The 14,547-nt window shown below is 39.1% G+C and overlaps 2 long non-coding RNA genes across 2 annotated transcripts in view; one reads left to right on the top strand and one right to left on the bottom strand.

Moving 5' to 3' along the window:
* LOC137481938 (uncharacterized) overlaps positions 1–1,039 on the top strand; it is a 40,175-nt gene extending 39,136 nt beyond the window's left edge. The window contains exon 4 of the long non-coding RNA XR_011003784.1: positions 537–1,039. This is a non-coding gene — a long non-coding RNA (uncharacterized lncRNA). The remainder of the gene's footprint in view (positions 1–536) is intronic.
* Positions 1,040–5,703: 4,664 nt separating this feature from the next.
* Positions 5,704–14,547, bottom strand: part of LOC137481935 (uncharacterized) — a 458,003-nt gene continuing 449,159 nt past the window's right edge. Inside the window, exon 7 of the long non-coding RNA XR_011003778.1 lies at positions 5,704–5,714. This is a non-coding gene — a long non-coding RNA (uncharacterized lncRNA). The remainder of the gene's footprint in view (positions 5,715–14,547) is intronic.

The raw sequence follows: 14,547 nt of genomic DNA, 5'->3' as shown, positions 1-14,547 counted from the left end.
TTAAGTCTTATGGTTCTGCAGGTTTTGGTGCAATATCCCCTCAGCTGTCTGTAATAGTCCTGTGATTTTCACACGTGCTTGCAATCATTTGTGCCCCTGACTTCAAAGCCCATGTGCTCTGCAGCCATCCCACTGCCTTTTCACTCACTCCCTTTGCATTCTGTACAGGGTGGAGTCTGTACAGCTGCAGGATGCTTGGCAATCTCCATCTGCTCAGCACAGAGAAGAAGCAGGCAGGTTAATCCCTTTCCTCCACTCCTTATTGTGCAATTAGGCCACTAAATAAGATCTGGTTTACTGATACCTGAAGAGGCTGTGATTTACTGGGTCTTGTAATAAATTTGCATTCATAAGGAGATAGCCAGAGGCAAGTCTGGAGTTTTAGCAGTGGCTAATTTGTAGCTTCACTCTTGGGATGGGAACAGAATTTTAAAAGTTCCCAATAATAAAGCAATTTGTTTAAAATCCCCAGTCCAAAAAACACGAATGCTTGCTTTAAAAAACTCTACAAAAAAAAAAAAAAATCCTCACTGTAGGGCCCATCCTTGATGTAATTGGAATCATTATCAGCATGGCTATAACTTACCCAGAGTGCCTCTGTGGGGGCTGTGCCTTTTGATGGGGTAGAGATAAGGCAGCTGGAGTGGTCCAAGGGCTGGAACAATGCTGGTTTCTGTGCCGCTGCTCCTTTTTGGTAAGAATTTTGCTTTTTGCTGTGAAATGTTCTGTGTTCAGGGCCAGACTGATTCCTTCTCATGTGGTATCCTATAAAAACCTGCTATACCAGGTAGAAATTAACAAATGAGTTGTAACTATCTTTGTACATTTTACAGGTTATAAATTGCAATATTATGTCATTCTGTTTTTAAAGTTCCATCTTGTCAAGCAGTGTTCTCTAGAATTATCTTGCATGTCTTCTAACAAATGCTGACTACGTCTGCTGTGTTTTAATTCTGTGCACTTCCAGTAGAGAACCTCAAATTGATCCATTGACTCGAAAGTGGATTTAGTGTCCGATTTGAAGTAGCTGCTTATTCAACTCTGGGACAAGAACAGTAATGACTGAAGGTTGTTATTGGTTGATGTTGCTGAGTGGTTTAAGTGAAATGAGGTTTTGGAGGATCAGTCAATTTTCCTGTGCACTGCTTTCCATGTAGCACTTGGCAGCCTTGCTGGCCCCTGCTAGAGCAGTGTTCAATGTACCATGGAAAATCACCCTCCTGGGTCAGGTGTGAGGAATATTGGCAAGATGGGGGTGGAGAGGGGAGCTGCATTGTTGTTGTTTGTATTTTAGCTGTTGTTTCTATGCCTGAAGTCCTTTAGCAAAAACCTCAAAGCATCACTCGGGAAGACTACATTAACATAAGGTATTTACAAACTGAAGGAACTCTCCTTCCATGGTTGTTTTAGAAGTGTTATCAATGGTGATATGTAAATAAGGAAGCAACCAGAAGAACAAGTAGCCCAGCTGACTTCAGTTAAATTGGAAGTATTACTAAAAAAATGGGGATGGAGCATAGTTAATGAAAGGAAAAGGACAAAATGGGTGAAAAAATAATGGTGATTTTAAGCAGCTGCAACAATACAGGCTAAAGAAATTTGCTTTTATTTTTTCTTTTTTGTTTGGCTAGTTTATTGGTTTTATAATGAATTACACAGAGATACAAGAGAGAAAACAACAGCAAAGGCCTGCAGTGAAATATTGTGGATATTTATAATGCTGTGGAAATGCACAAATGCTCAAATACATTGTCCCGTTCTGACTGCAGGTTCATGGCTATAACCTGGCTTATCTCCTTACATCTCACACCAATGAATTTAAGTCTGCAGAGGATAAAAATGGCTGTGCATTTTGCTCAAGCACATTTGCAATCCATCTTGTAAAATAAGAGAAAAACCCCTCTCAGCTATGGGAATACTCAACAATCTCGTTAATTTTCGTAAGTCTCCAGTGGGACATCATTTTCTTTTATCTTCTCACAAATGGCCTATAGAATCATATGCATCTTTTGCTGGTTTGGTATTGAGTGTGCTATAGTTATATATTATTTAACATTTTGGCCAAGTTTTGGTTTCATGAACAATTTATCTTCTACTGTGCATTTCTGCCCTTATGATTAATGAAGGTTACCAGCCTATGACTGCAAAGTGCCCTAGGTTCTCTCTCCTACCTAATCCTCTTTAAGTGGATTTTGGTCTAATTTTTCTATTCCTTCCTTTGAGCCAATAATTCTCCTCACAGGTGCTGAATAATGTCTTCATGCTGCATATTGCTCTGCTAGTGTCCATAGGGAAGCTACAAAGCTCACTGATGCTGTCATGCCCTGTATTTATTGTCAGGAATTCTGGTAATGCAAAGTGCCTGGGGTCAAAGGGGCTATGGCTTTTAGTTTATATTTACAGAAATTCTGCAGCTGTTCTGATTTATTGACTTTTGTGATCTGTTTAACCAATGAAGACATACTGAAACCATACAAGAAATGATAATTTTTTCAGTGTCATAGTGAACCTTTGCTAGTGTAGGGTGTTGTATAATAGCCTGTTATTCAGCTATTCCCAGTTTCCACAGGAAAAAATAATTAGTGTTTTAAGACTAACCTCCTTAGGCTCTTTCTTAATGGACTACACAAAGTATATTTGCCTTACTTTCACAGCTCAGATTAGTCAGAACAAAATAGCATCTACAGTAAGTATTTTATAACCTGTGAAGAATGATCCTGATGTGAGGCTCTTTGTTTTTCCAAGTGCAGATGTGGTTTTTAGCACTTTCTTGGTTGTAGTGTAGGTGGGTTTTTCTCTCCCTTTGATAGAGCTCTGCTGTTACCTTTGTCCCAGGATGTTTGCAGCTGCGTAGGGGATTTCCGTGAGATTCTCGTGTAAGTTTCTCCCAGAACGAAATAACAAACTGAGGCTAAACTGTAAAATTAGTGTGTAAACCAATTCAGCTGGGGCTTATTGGTTAAATGGTAGAAGAGAAACGTCCAGCTTATATTTCTCTGGAGTGAGCTTTTGCATCTCACTTAAAATGAATGAAACCACACTGATCTGTGCAGACTGAGAACTGGGCCTGTGCTTTATCTTGGGAGCTTCCCAGGCCTTGATGAGAGGAGCTGCCTTCTCTGTACGAGTCAGCTACAGGGGTTCATCGGTGTACGTGAGTCATCACTGCCGGAGTCCCAGGGTGATGGGGGTCCTTGGTTCAGCAGCCATTGCCTACAGCACCGACCATGGGCAGTGTAGCACTTTGCATCTCTCTGGTTTTGCTCTGCACTCCTTGTTTTTCTATCAACACATGCACGTGACACACCCCCATGCACTCATGTGCACATGCAGTGTGTGCCTGTTTCATGAGGCTGTAGGAAAATGACTCAGTTGTGGTTTAAAAGTAGGTGGAAATCCAAGCATCCACACAAACATCTGTCAGGCAGGTGTGGGAGTTGCAGCCTTTTCATAAGTAAGTTATTACTCTCTCACTTTTTTGAACAGCTTAATAAAAAAAATCCCATTCCACCTTGTGAGATGATGTTCAGAGCAGCACAGAGTTCTAATGGCTGATTTCAATAATAAAGACAACAGGGGACTAAAAGGTGCAGTGCAGGAAGCTGGGAAACACATTCCTTTCCCCAGAGGGTGTACTTAGCTCTGTGCCTTTGATCACTTGAGAAGTATCATTAGAGCACAAAATGGCAGGCACTAGGGTACATTATGGCAATTATAATGTGAGAGTTAAAAAAAAAAAATCAAAAGAAGTTTAGACTTATTTAGGAGTTTACTCCCATGAAGGTCTGATCACAGCTGAAGGATAAAATTCTCTAATAGATAAAATATAGATGCTCCAGTGGGACTATTCTTTGGATATTGACTCCCAACTTAGCTCTGGTACAGAACAGGTTATATTTACACGTTCAAGAAATCTAATCTGTGTACACACTTCACCATTACTTGCTATTTGTACTGCAGTAGCACCTGCAAGCCCTTGTTACTCAATGAGATCCCATTGTGCTAAGGACTGTAGAAATACAGAAGAAAAAAAACCACAGGCCAAGGGACAAAAAAGGCTCAGAAAGGCTTTAGACCATGAGGCTGCAACACAGTAGCTAGCCCATGGCAAATCAAAGTATTTGTCTTAATACCTTGCAAATAACTGTACAAATATTGCTGTGTCTTATTATCACATGCTGTTATGGAGTGGGTTTGTGTTCTGATTTATTAGTTCTAGAGAACAGAGGAATTCAAACAACAGTGCTTATTCTGAAGGGTTTTTAGTAGTGCCTTGACAACACAAAACCAGATTTTGCTCCACTATGACCTCGAAGAAACCATGTTTTCAGATAGAGGAGCTGCTCTAGGTTGGGGCAGCAGGCCACCGGAGGTAATATTTGCATACATCCCTGCAGTGTCCCAGGATTTAAGCTGACAGAAAAGGCCATACCCACTTTCTCCTTCCTGGGTGCAACATGCCTGTTCTAGTAATCAGGAGTCTGTCTGTTTGTAGATGTGAATAGGAACAGGAGCTAGGGATTTTCACACACCTTCAAGCTTTCTCTTCAGTGTTCTGAAAACATATTGTATGGTGTTAAGTAAAAAGTCTAGGTCACTAATAGAGAAAAATGCAAGACTAATATAAAACAAGACAACTGCAGACTCAGAGGGGCCTTGTGCTTTACCTATAAGATGTCTAGAGAAAACTGGCACAAGCACCAAACTAATGCAGCACTCTTGTGTCACCTGCATTCTCCTTGTCTGTACTGCACAAAATCCAATAATAAGCACAGCTTTTAAATATGCCTTTTACTGCCTCGGCACAAGCTGCATCGATTGTGCTCACATGCAACATCCATAACATAAAATACATCAGAGTTAAAATGAGAGAAATAACCCAATTTGCTTCTGCAGACGGTGAGTGGGGGGTGTTAAAGTTCCAATTGGGCACATATGGAACAAATCTTGTTGTAACATAGCAAAAGAAAGCATCTCAAAGAAACCATCTTATCATAATCATCAACCAAAACAGGCAGCCCACACAGCTTTGGCGTCTCAATTTTCTGCTCATTTTCTTTTGTCTGTATCAGATGTGTTGCCTATTTTCAGTAGTTCATAGATGTCTCACTGTGATAGGAGCTTGGAGAGCAGCAAGCACGTCCCATTTTCAGAGTTAGAATTGTTTCTCCTTTTACTGGTCCTCTCCCCTTCCCCTTTCTTTCTGCAGCCACTCAAACGTTGTGGAGTTGGTGGCATATACAGCTACATAATGCTTATCTTCTGGCTTACTCACTTGACTGAGAAGACTTCCTGCTGGAAAACTGTTAGCATTTCATAGGGAATGTCTGAAATGTGTTTCAATACTGGTACTCCATTTGCCAGAACTAGCTTCACCTCGTCTTCTTGCCACTTCTAAATGGCAAATATATGCAGTTGGTTGGTATATAAGAAATGTTATAGAAGAGGCTATTAGTTATGGAGGTATCACACACATCAGCACCTGATAAAGAAGCAGGAGACTGTGTTTTTCCAAAACAAGTCTCTCCAAACTTTTACTGTAATGACAAGTCACTTGCTTCTGTTTGCATTGTTTCTGCCTTTTATGAATGGGATATTTCTTTCTTTCTTTGCTTTTGTGCCCTAGTGTCTCTTAGTAATGTATTTGTTCCCATTACCCACAGCTTTTGGATTTTTGCCTTTTACGCATGAATGGTCTGAAATCTGCAGCCTCACTTCACACTGAGCTCCTGTTTTGGTGTCTAACTTACCATATGTTCCAGTGGGGAATTAATTGCTTCTGTATCTTTTTGGGCCTGCTGCTGAATGATTTGCCAAAGAGACACTGGAAAGTACAGTGAGCTATTTCTCCAAGCTCTTATCTCCTAACTGAAGGACTGGATCACACTTCACCACTCACAGTATCATAATAAGTTTTAATTTAGTAATGTTTTTGAAAGATCTTGTAAACCTCTTAGGAGCAGAGCTTTGAGAGTACGAAATATTAGTTTATTCATGAACTTCTAAAACCTTTCGTACTTTGAATTCATTTAAAAAAGAATCACAAGAGAGACAGAGAATGTAATAGAAGACAAAGTTGGACAATTGCAATCTCAATATTTTAATGTAATTAGGGAAAGAAAATAGATACTGGGAACATGGAGTCATTCATATGACAGTGTAAGAGTGAAAACAGACTGAGCAAAAATGGTAAGGATACCACAGTGCTGCCCTTACACAAATTCAGGTTATTTCCATCGGAAGTATTTTCATGTTAATTCTTTTTCCCTCACCAGATTTTAGAGGCATGAGACAAAAGGCCAAGGCAGTCAGGTAGCTTACTTCAATCTGGAAAAATATAACCTTTGCCATTAGCACCTTCTGCACTGGAATAATTGAAAGGAAATTGTATTGGAGCTCAGGACTGCTTGTTTTAGAGGACCAGAAGAGGACAAATAAAGATCATGGAAAAAGCCTGAAAAACCAGAGGTTTTAGGAAAACAGGAACCAAGAGTAAACACGTCCAACATCTTTGGAAGCTGGAGAGGGCATAGTCCTAAGTCTTGGGAAATGTTCTTCATCAGCATTTCTTACTTGAATATAGTTCACTATAACCTGCACTCTGAAAAGAGTTTTTCTGTCTCTCAAAAAACCCCAAATTTCAGGATGCTTTCTGTAACACAAAAGGAAACTGCAACAGGCCAGGGCATAGCTAGCTGCTGCCCTTCTTCAGCCATGGCAGGCTAAAAGTTTAAGAATTTTTCAGGAAAAAACTGTAAGTGGAATTGGCAGTACCTTGATTTTTTTAGAGACATTCTTTCTTTAAACCTAAGGGACTCCTCTTCAGTGTATGGAGCCGTGTGAAGCAGGCTGCTGCAGATTCTCATTTGGAGTACATTAGTACAGCCTGATTTCATGCTGGAATGCTCATTTGCAATAACTTCAGATAGGGTCTTCACTGTACTGAAATAAAATTGTGGGATTAAATTCAACCCTGGAGTAATATTTTTCAACATTTTTACATTTTGGGAGCCATCAAAAGTGAGTGAAGAATCATGAAGTGAAAAGCCAATTAAAAAAGCGTTTTTCAAGTATGAATGTCCCCACCTCACACCCTGGCATTGGCTCACTCCTAGCTAAGGAAAATACTGACTTCAAGGTCACTTTAGCACATACAGACTCCAGAAAATAATGCTAGATTACAGTTTCAGGCAGATTGGTACATTCTCCAATTTGCCAATTGTGCCTTGTCCTTTTCCAAGGTTGATATCATTGAGAAGTGTTTCTCTTAATTTATTAAAGGCTTTGCAATAGATCACTTTGCATTTCACTTTCAAATTACTAGCACTTGCCTGGAGTGATCTTCATGTCCATACTTGAAATGAAGCCTCTTGGCTTCATTTATGTCAGCAAAGTTGTACCTAATGTTGTCAGCATCATCAGAAAATGAGAAGTAATGACAATACTCATTTGTTATACTTTGTAATTTTAACTTTGATATCTAGAACGTCCTGCATCACTCGTCATGGAACAAAAGTATGCTCCTGGTATCATATGTGAGCAATGGCTTCTTTGACTAATAGCCATAATGGCAGAATGAATTTTCCTTGTGAAATGAGATGCCTGTGGTGGGAGCTCTGCCAACACACCAAATCGAGCGGGAGGGCTGAGTGCAGTGGAAACGGGTGTTCCATATGCTCGAGAGACTTTTGGAATCAGCCCAGCCTACATATGCTTCTGTTGGCAAGCTCTTGAATAGAAAGGAAGATATTGTCCTCACCCTACCTAACATACCTCCCACTCATTTGAAATGCTCATTTGCAAATGGAGGGCACACAAATCTGAGAATGATAATGGTACAATCCAGTCTTGCTACAGCTGGATAGGAGCAAAATAATGTAAAAATCATTGAGTAGATTTTTAAGCAGAAAATGTATTGATGTAAAACATGGTAAAAAAAGCATCTGAGATGTTCTCCTATCTGTGGAACAGAAAAATAAATTTTACCGTCACATTAAGGTTCACTAGCCAGTCCAGGCAACTGCAATTGGCTGAAAGATGCTTTGAAGAACAAAACACTTGAAACAATAACATCTTCCCCTGCTTTTCTGTGATTGCAGTGCAAAAGCTATAGTAGAAAATGGTGCAAATTAAGTTGAGGAAGAGGATAAAAAATACAGAGAGAGGATTTTAAGCATATTGCAGAGAGGAAATGGGAGATGTGGAATCCCTGGATAGAGGGATTTGCAGAGATTAAGCAGAGTGGTGGGTAGAGGAAGAGGTAATGGAGCAAACTTACTAAGTAAACAGGTTTTCCACCAGGATGCCATAGTGTCATGAAACAGGTGTAACTGTTCCATCTTCCTCCATTTTGAAGTTGTCTCATGAGTGCCAGGCATGCATAAATGTGTGCTTTGACCTTGATCTGAAAGTTCCCGCTTCTCCTTTCACATGGAGAAAGTGATTTTGTGAAAGAGCTGTGGGGACAATGGTGAATGGAAATTCAGTGAACAAAGCTATCTTGACCAAGAACTTGATCATTTCTCCTCCTCCTCTGCTGCCCTACTGCCTTGCTCATCACGTGCAGTGGAATGGCAGGAAGTTTTTCCAGTACCTGATTTGCAGCACAAGCCTTTCTGCTCTTACAGGTGTGTTCTCTGAAGCTTTTCAATGTTGACCTCAAGATGCAGAATGCAGTTGTTTTTCCCAGCTTCAGCAGTGGTGTTCCCTGCCACTGAAAACTTCCATTATATGTTCTTGCTCCCTGTTTTATTCTTGTGCCTTGTACCCATGACAAAGCCCCTTTCCCCTGCCTTCCTTACAGGAGTGTAATTGCCATTTACTAGGGGTTTGACAGAGTCCTGGGTTCTCTCTGGTAATCCTTCTCAAACCTTTAATTTATCCACCTCTTCTTTCCTACATGTCTTTGTAACTGCTTGGTAGTTAAATAGCAGGAGTGGGAAGAATATTACCACAAAGCCTATGCTGCAATTTCACATCTTTCAGTCTTTTGATGGTAATTCTGGGTGAATTTAAAAGAACCCCACCATTTGTGTGAAAAGAACATCAAAATATGTAATTTACTAAAAATATAATAATCTGGTGTCTTAATGGATATTTTAAGAAAATCTTTTAGTACAAAATTAGATTAACATATGAGGAGGACTACAGAGGGCAATTCCAATTATGAAAAGGCTTCAAAAATTGTTGTTATTGAAGGTTTGGGGAAACTTGAATCTTTGATATATCTTCAAAACTCTGTAATATTTATAGCACAAGTGACAATGTAAGGCACGAAAAGATCAGGGGAGAGGTCTGTAAATCAGATGAGTTTGCTTTAGATTTTCTTGGTGTGGGGAACAAAGTGATCTTCCAGTCACCCTGTGAACCCTTTCAGATATAAATAGTTGTGCTGGAAGAGTGATTTAGAGAAATACCATTAAATGTGTATGTATGTGTTTATGCCACCGGGCCTTGTGCCAGAAGTGCTCCAGGAGGGTTGTGCATTGTGTAAACCACCTTCAAAAACACTTACATTTTCCTTTAACAACTGTAATGAAAGGAATAAAGGTGCGTTTATTTGAAACAACTCAAAAATTGTTGTTTAACTGTTTTCATGGAAAAAAAATTGTTGATTTTTCTATGAAGACTTTTTTCCCCTTACAGTCCATTGGATTGTAGTAGAAACAATACAATTTGGTGCAACTAAAATGGCTCTGAGAAAGCAAAGAGCTACTTCTGTGAGTTTACTGCAATCAGCAGTGATTCTAGCTTTGAACCATCTCTAGTCCAATTGCTTTTGCTTTGTTTGGGTTTTTTATTTTTCTTTTATTCATACCTCTGTAATATTTAGGAGGTGGGGGAAATCTTGGGTTCCTGAGACTGGCCTCCTGTTCATAGCTGGGAGTGTGTGTGTGTGTATATATATATATATATATATATGTATGTATGTATATGCATATTTATGCCCGCATTCAGGCACATACACGTAAAGTCCTCCTACTCGCCACTGCCTCTTCCCTCTATTCTTTGCCCTTGTTTATGCTTTTCTTCAGAAACACAAAAATGAAACCATTTGGAGCTTCATAACTCTTCCACTCAGAAGCAGAAGGCCCTGGCCTGCTGTTCCTCCTCCTACCCACTGCCTGAGACTCCCCATTCTGGGAGTGAGACGTCCAAACATATGTCACACAACGCGGCACAAATACCATAGCAAACAGATTCTTCTGTGTGGGTGGCAAGTACAAAACCCAGCTTCTGGCAGCAAAACCCACTGCCTTAGTCCTCTGGAAAATGCTAAGGAAGAAAAATTGCACCAGGTGAGGGTAGCACCCAATAAAATGCAGGCCTGCCAGTTTTGCCTCCTGAGCAGGACTGAGGGATTCTTGTTGACTTTGGGTGTTTTCAAACCTCCTGAACCATTAGCAAATCTCACAGGATCTGCAAAACCAGTTCCAATCCATGCTGTATTTTTCTTCTTCTTTCCCTGAAACTATAAACTCTTGTGGTTTCCAAGGACAATTCAATATAAAGGAAAATAAAACTATCTAATGGGGGAGTTTTGTTGAATTGAAGGCAAAACCAAAAAAAAAAAAAAAAGGCTGGCATGAGTTTATGGCCTATGTATACATAGGATTTATACTGACAAGCAGACTTATCCCTGCTGGCATGAGTCCCAGAAACTACAGTGGCTGGCAGGTCTGCCCAGAAATGGATTGCACCAACAGTGTGAAATGCCTGTTCCCCCTTCTCCTGGGGAGAGCTCCAAACATGATAACTGCAGAGTAATGGGATTTGATGGAAGAAATTAAAAATTACGCTCTCTCAAGGGAGAGGATGGGAGATATTTGCAGGAGAAGATTCAAGCTGTCAAATCTTTTTCTTAATTTGAAAGTTTTCTTCACTGTTCTTTATAGTCTTTTTATGCTTTCTATCACCAATTTACATCCTATATGCTCATTGCTAATCTGTTTTCACACTTTACATCTGTTTTTTTTCCAGGTCCCTTCCAGGCACCCAAAGTCTCCTAACCCCAACAACAGCCCTGCTAGGAATTAGCTTTGTAGGCTATTACATCAGCAGGTTTAAAATGGATTAATGTTGTTAGGAATGGAAGACTTTTATCATAAGAAATTTCAGAGTATTCTTTTCTTTTTTTTTTTTTTCCCCTGGATGTCCAAAAGTATCATCTGGTTTTATAGGTTCAAATTGCATGTGGATTTCTTAGGTGCCATGTTAAAAAACCAAGAAAATCTAACTACTGTACTAAGCACTGTACAGGCTGCTAACTCTTTTTTTTTTAATCTTCTTTTCAGTTAAATTAGGAAAAAAATATCTTTAGTGGTAAAAAACTGAAAAATTATCATTTTAATAAAGTTGTGCCTTCAATACCTATCGTGTCAGTATACTCATACTAAGAGGCAGCATCAGACAGTACACCAGTGCTAGGTTTGCTCAGGTGAAATGCAGGGACCTTGTGCTGCTTCTCTGTGACTTTGGAATCACAGGATGTACAGGCTCAGTGCTCTCACCCTGCCCTGGGGCTTGGCTCTCCCCTCGAGTGCTCCCTGAAAGTCAGCAACACCTGTCTGAAAGGTCTGGTGGGCTGGCAAGGAGGCAGCACTGGTATCTTTCCCCTTCACACCTGTGTAGGAGTTTGCTCAGGCTTTAATTTTGTTCTATAAAAGTGAGGTGACTACACCAGCTCCTTATCAGAGGTGAATTTTGCAGCTGGTCCTCATCTACATGAAGTGAGGATCAAGAGGCTTAGGTGTGTGACTATGGGCTTTGAAGATTCTAGCAAAGGAGGAGAAAGTTCAATTGTAAGCACTAACATTTTTCTTTCTGCTTCCCACGCACTCTTCCCACCACACAGGTGTAGCATTTCAAGTAGCTTTTCAATAAATGACATGTTGTTCTTTCTTCTGTTTAGACTGAAGAAAAATAGTGTGAGGTCTCTTGTTTTTTGCTAGATTTTCAGTACTCAGTGATATTTCCAAAGTTCAGCACATAAGAAGAAGGTAGAATGAATTCTTTCAGGACTTGGAGAACTTGGAAATCTCTTACTGCCCTCTGTCAAGCTTGGCATTGTGTGTTCTGTCTTTCCTGCTGCCTTCTGTTTCAGACCTACCACAGCTGCTTCTGCAACCATGTGAAGCAGCTAAGAGTTTAAAGTTGAACAGGTGACAGTCATCTTTATTTACAGTTTTCAAATCAGAGCACAGATGATGATTCTTTGCAGGATATTAAAAAAGATCTCAGAATTGGAGTGGAATGTGAAGAGCAGGTCAGTCTCATTTCAAATCCATAAAGGCACCTTGCTAATCAAGAGGTGGTCCATGGATTGAAATATGTTACAAAGGAAAAAAAATAAAACAACCCAACCTGTTAACACTATCAAAGCTGAGCTCCAGGTTCCATTCCTTTCACAGGGCTGATACTCACAGGCCTTTGAGCAGCATTATTATTGAGTCTTAAATATGTGGTCTAGTCCTTTGTACTTGGAAAATTCCAAGGTTTTGTTTATTATCACCTGTCTGCTCTCTTGGTACTTGTTGAACTTGCCTGTTGCTACGAGAAAATAAATTATTTATTTGTGAGCTTTGTATATGCTGTAGTGAAAGGAATCTACATGCAGAAACTGTCTGAGAACAAATATTTTCTGAAGATGTAAAGCATTTGTATCTGTCAGTTGAGGCCATTCTTGATATCATTTTTGGTGAAAAAGGAGCTCTTTAGCTATGGTGAGAAATATCTGCTTCCTGGAAGTATTAATTTTACTCACAAGCTTTTACAGTAAGGAGTGAGTAAAAGGAATTGGAGAGCTCTGTCAGTCCTCTGTTATTTCTGTCCTATTTTTTAATCCATAATATTAGTTGTAACTTTTGATTGTTTTTAACTTCCAAACTGATCTGTGTTTTATATTTATTTTCACCTTTTTAGTTATTTTCTTAAATGATGTGTATTTGCTAACTGCCTTAGTCACTTGTGTGTCCTTTTGCCTGAATTGAATGACTTTGGCTCTTCAAATTTCTATCATGATTGAAAATTCAATTTTATTCCAAGGATCTCTATTCCTGAAGTTCTTGTTATGGTGAATTTTTAAGCAAGTAAAGTTATTCAATTCAAGTAAAGAAAAGAACAGTCAGTCAATTTATCTGTTTAATAGTTTCTCATATGAGTGATTATTCCTGGCTGTATAAAAATAAATTGCAAGACCCATGAAACTACATTCCTCTGAAATTAGGGTAACCTCTCCAAAAGCAATGATTAGATGATCATTTTCTTGGAATTAACTCCTTCCTCTTTAGTAGTACTGTTAGGAGATATGTGGAAGAATTTGATGTGCGAGGTGGATGTTCCAAAGCTGCCATTTCACTTAGAGCTGTGAAAATACTGGAGGGAAAAGTTTTCTTCTTCTATTAGATTTTCATCAAGCTTTCAGATGCTCTTATGCCCTTTTTGCTTATGTCTTACAAAAAATCATATTTTTCTAGATTTTCCTCTCCCTAGTTCCAAAGTTCATCACAGACCATGATGGAATGAGATCCTAGTCATGTTTGCTGATTGTCAGGAATGAGGGATTTAGGTCACTCAATCACTGTCAAAGGTATTAGCAGAAGCATTTTTTAACAGGAATTTGTAAAAGTGTGACTAAATTGGTTGACAAGGTTCACTCTGTTTGTTGCTTTTCTGTTGCTTCAAAGGATTCCTAATCTAAACTCAGGGCAATCTGTGGTCAGATTTCTACATGTTACCTTTTGTGATGTGTCAAATACACTTTTTCAACAGATCTTACCTATTTCCAGCTATGTTTGCCTTTCAATAATGTTTTTTTCTTTCTTTCCTTCTCTCTTGTTTTTCTATATTTGTCTCTGTATCCATGTTGTTTCAACTGCTGTTCTTTTTGCTTTCAAAAAAGTTTTGTTGTGTTTTTTCCCCCTGGAATTATTATTTAGCCCTTTGTGTACCTGAAAGAAAGCAAATTGTGTATCTATTCTTACTCACATCCAAAAGCAATTTATATGTATATGTACAATGTTTGAAAACTTCTGAAATTTAGCAACCAATAATTGTAGTTTGAATACACTCTACACATTTGAAAAAAGGCAGATTTGGTGCCTTCTCTTGCTTTCTTGAATTCATTGGTAGATTTACGATTGATCTAGAGGAGCATGAGCAAGAATTTTAATGCAATAAGATGGAATATAAAACAGAGGACAGGACTGACATGCATTCATTGCTCAGCCTAATTTTTCAATGGGGAAATATCTCAGACAAGCTTTCATAATTCTGAAATAATTATGATTTTTGTTGTTTGGAAAATTTCTATGGTTTGGTTTTTTGTTGTTGTTTTGGGTTTTGTGATGTTTAATTTTTAGTTTTGTTTTGCCTTTTTTTTTTAATAGAGATCCTTGTGATTAAACCTGGTCTATCAGCTCATTATTGCACCTCCTGGCACCACTGAGCAAATAGGCTGACACAGCACAGCTCCCTGCTGACCTCCCAGCAACGGCTGATTGACTTTGCAAGGATTTTTCATTTCAGAAACATTTGCAATTTCCTGAA

This window comes from Anomalospiza imberbis, chromosome 13 (genome assembly GCF_031753505.1).
Source record: "Anomalospiza imberbis isolate Cuckoo-Finch-1a 21T00152 chromosome 13, ASM3175350v1, whole genome shotgun sequence".
Taxonomy (NCBI): Eukaryota; Metazoa; Chordata; class Aves; order Passeriformes; family Viduidae; genus Anomalospiza; species Anomalospiza imberbis.
This window is presented reverse-complemented; position numbering and strand designations above follow the sequence as displayed.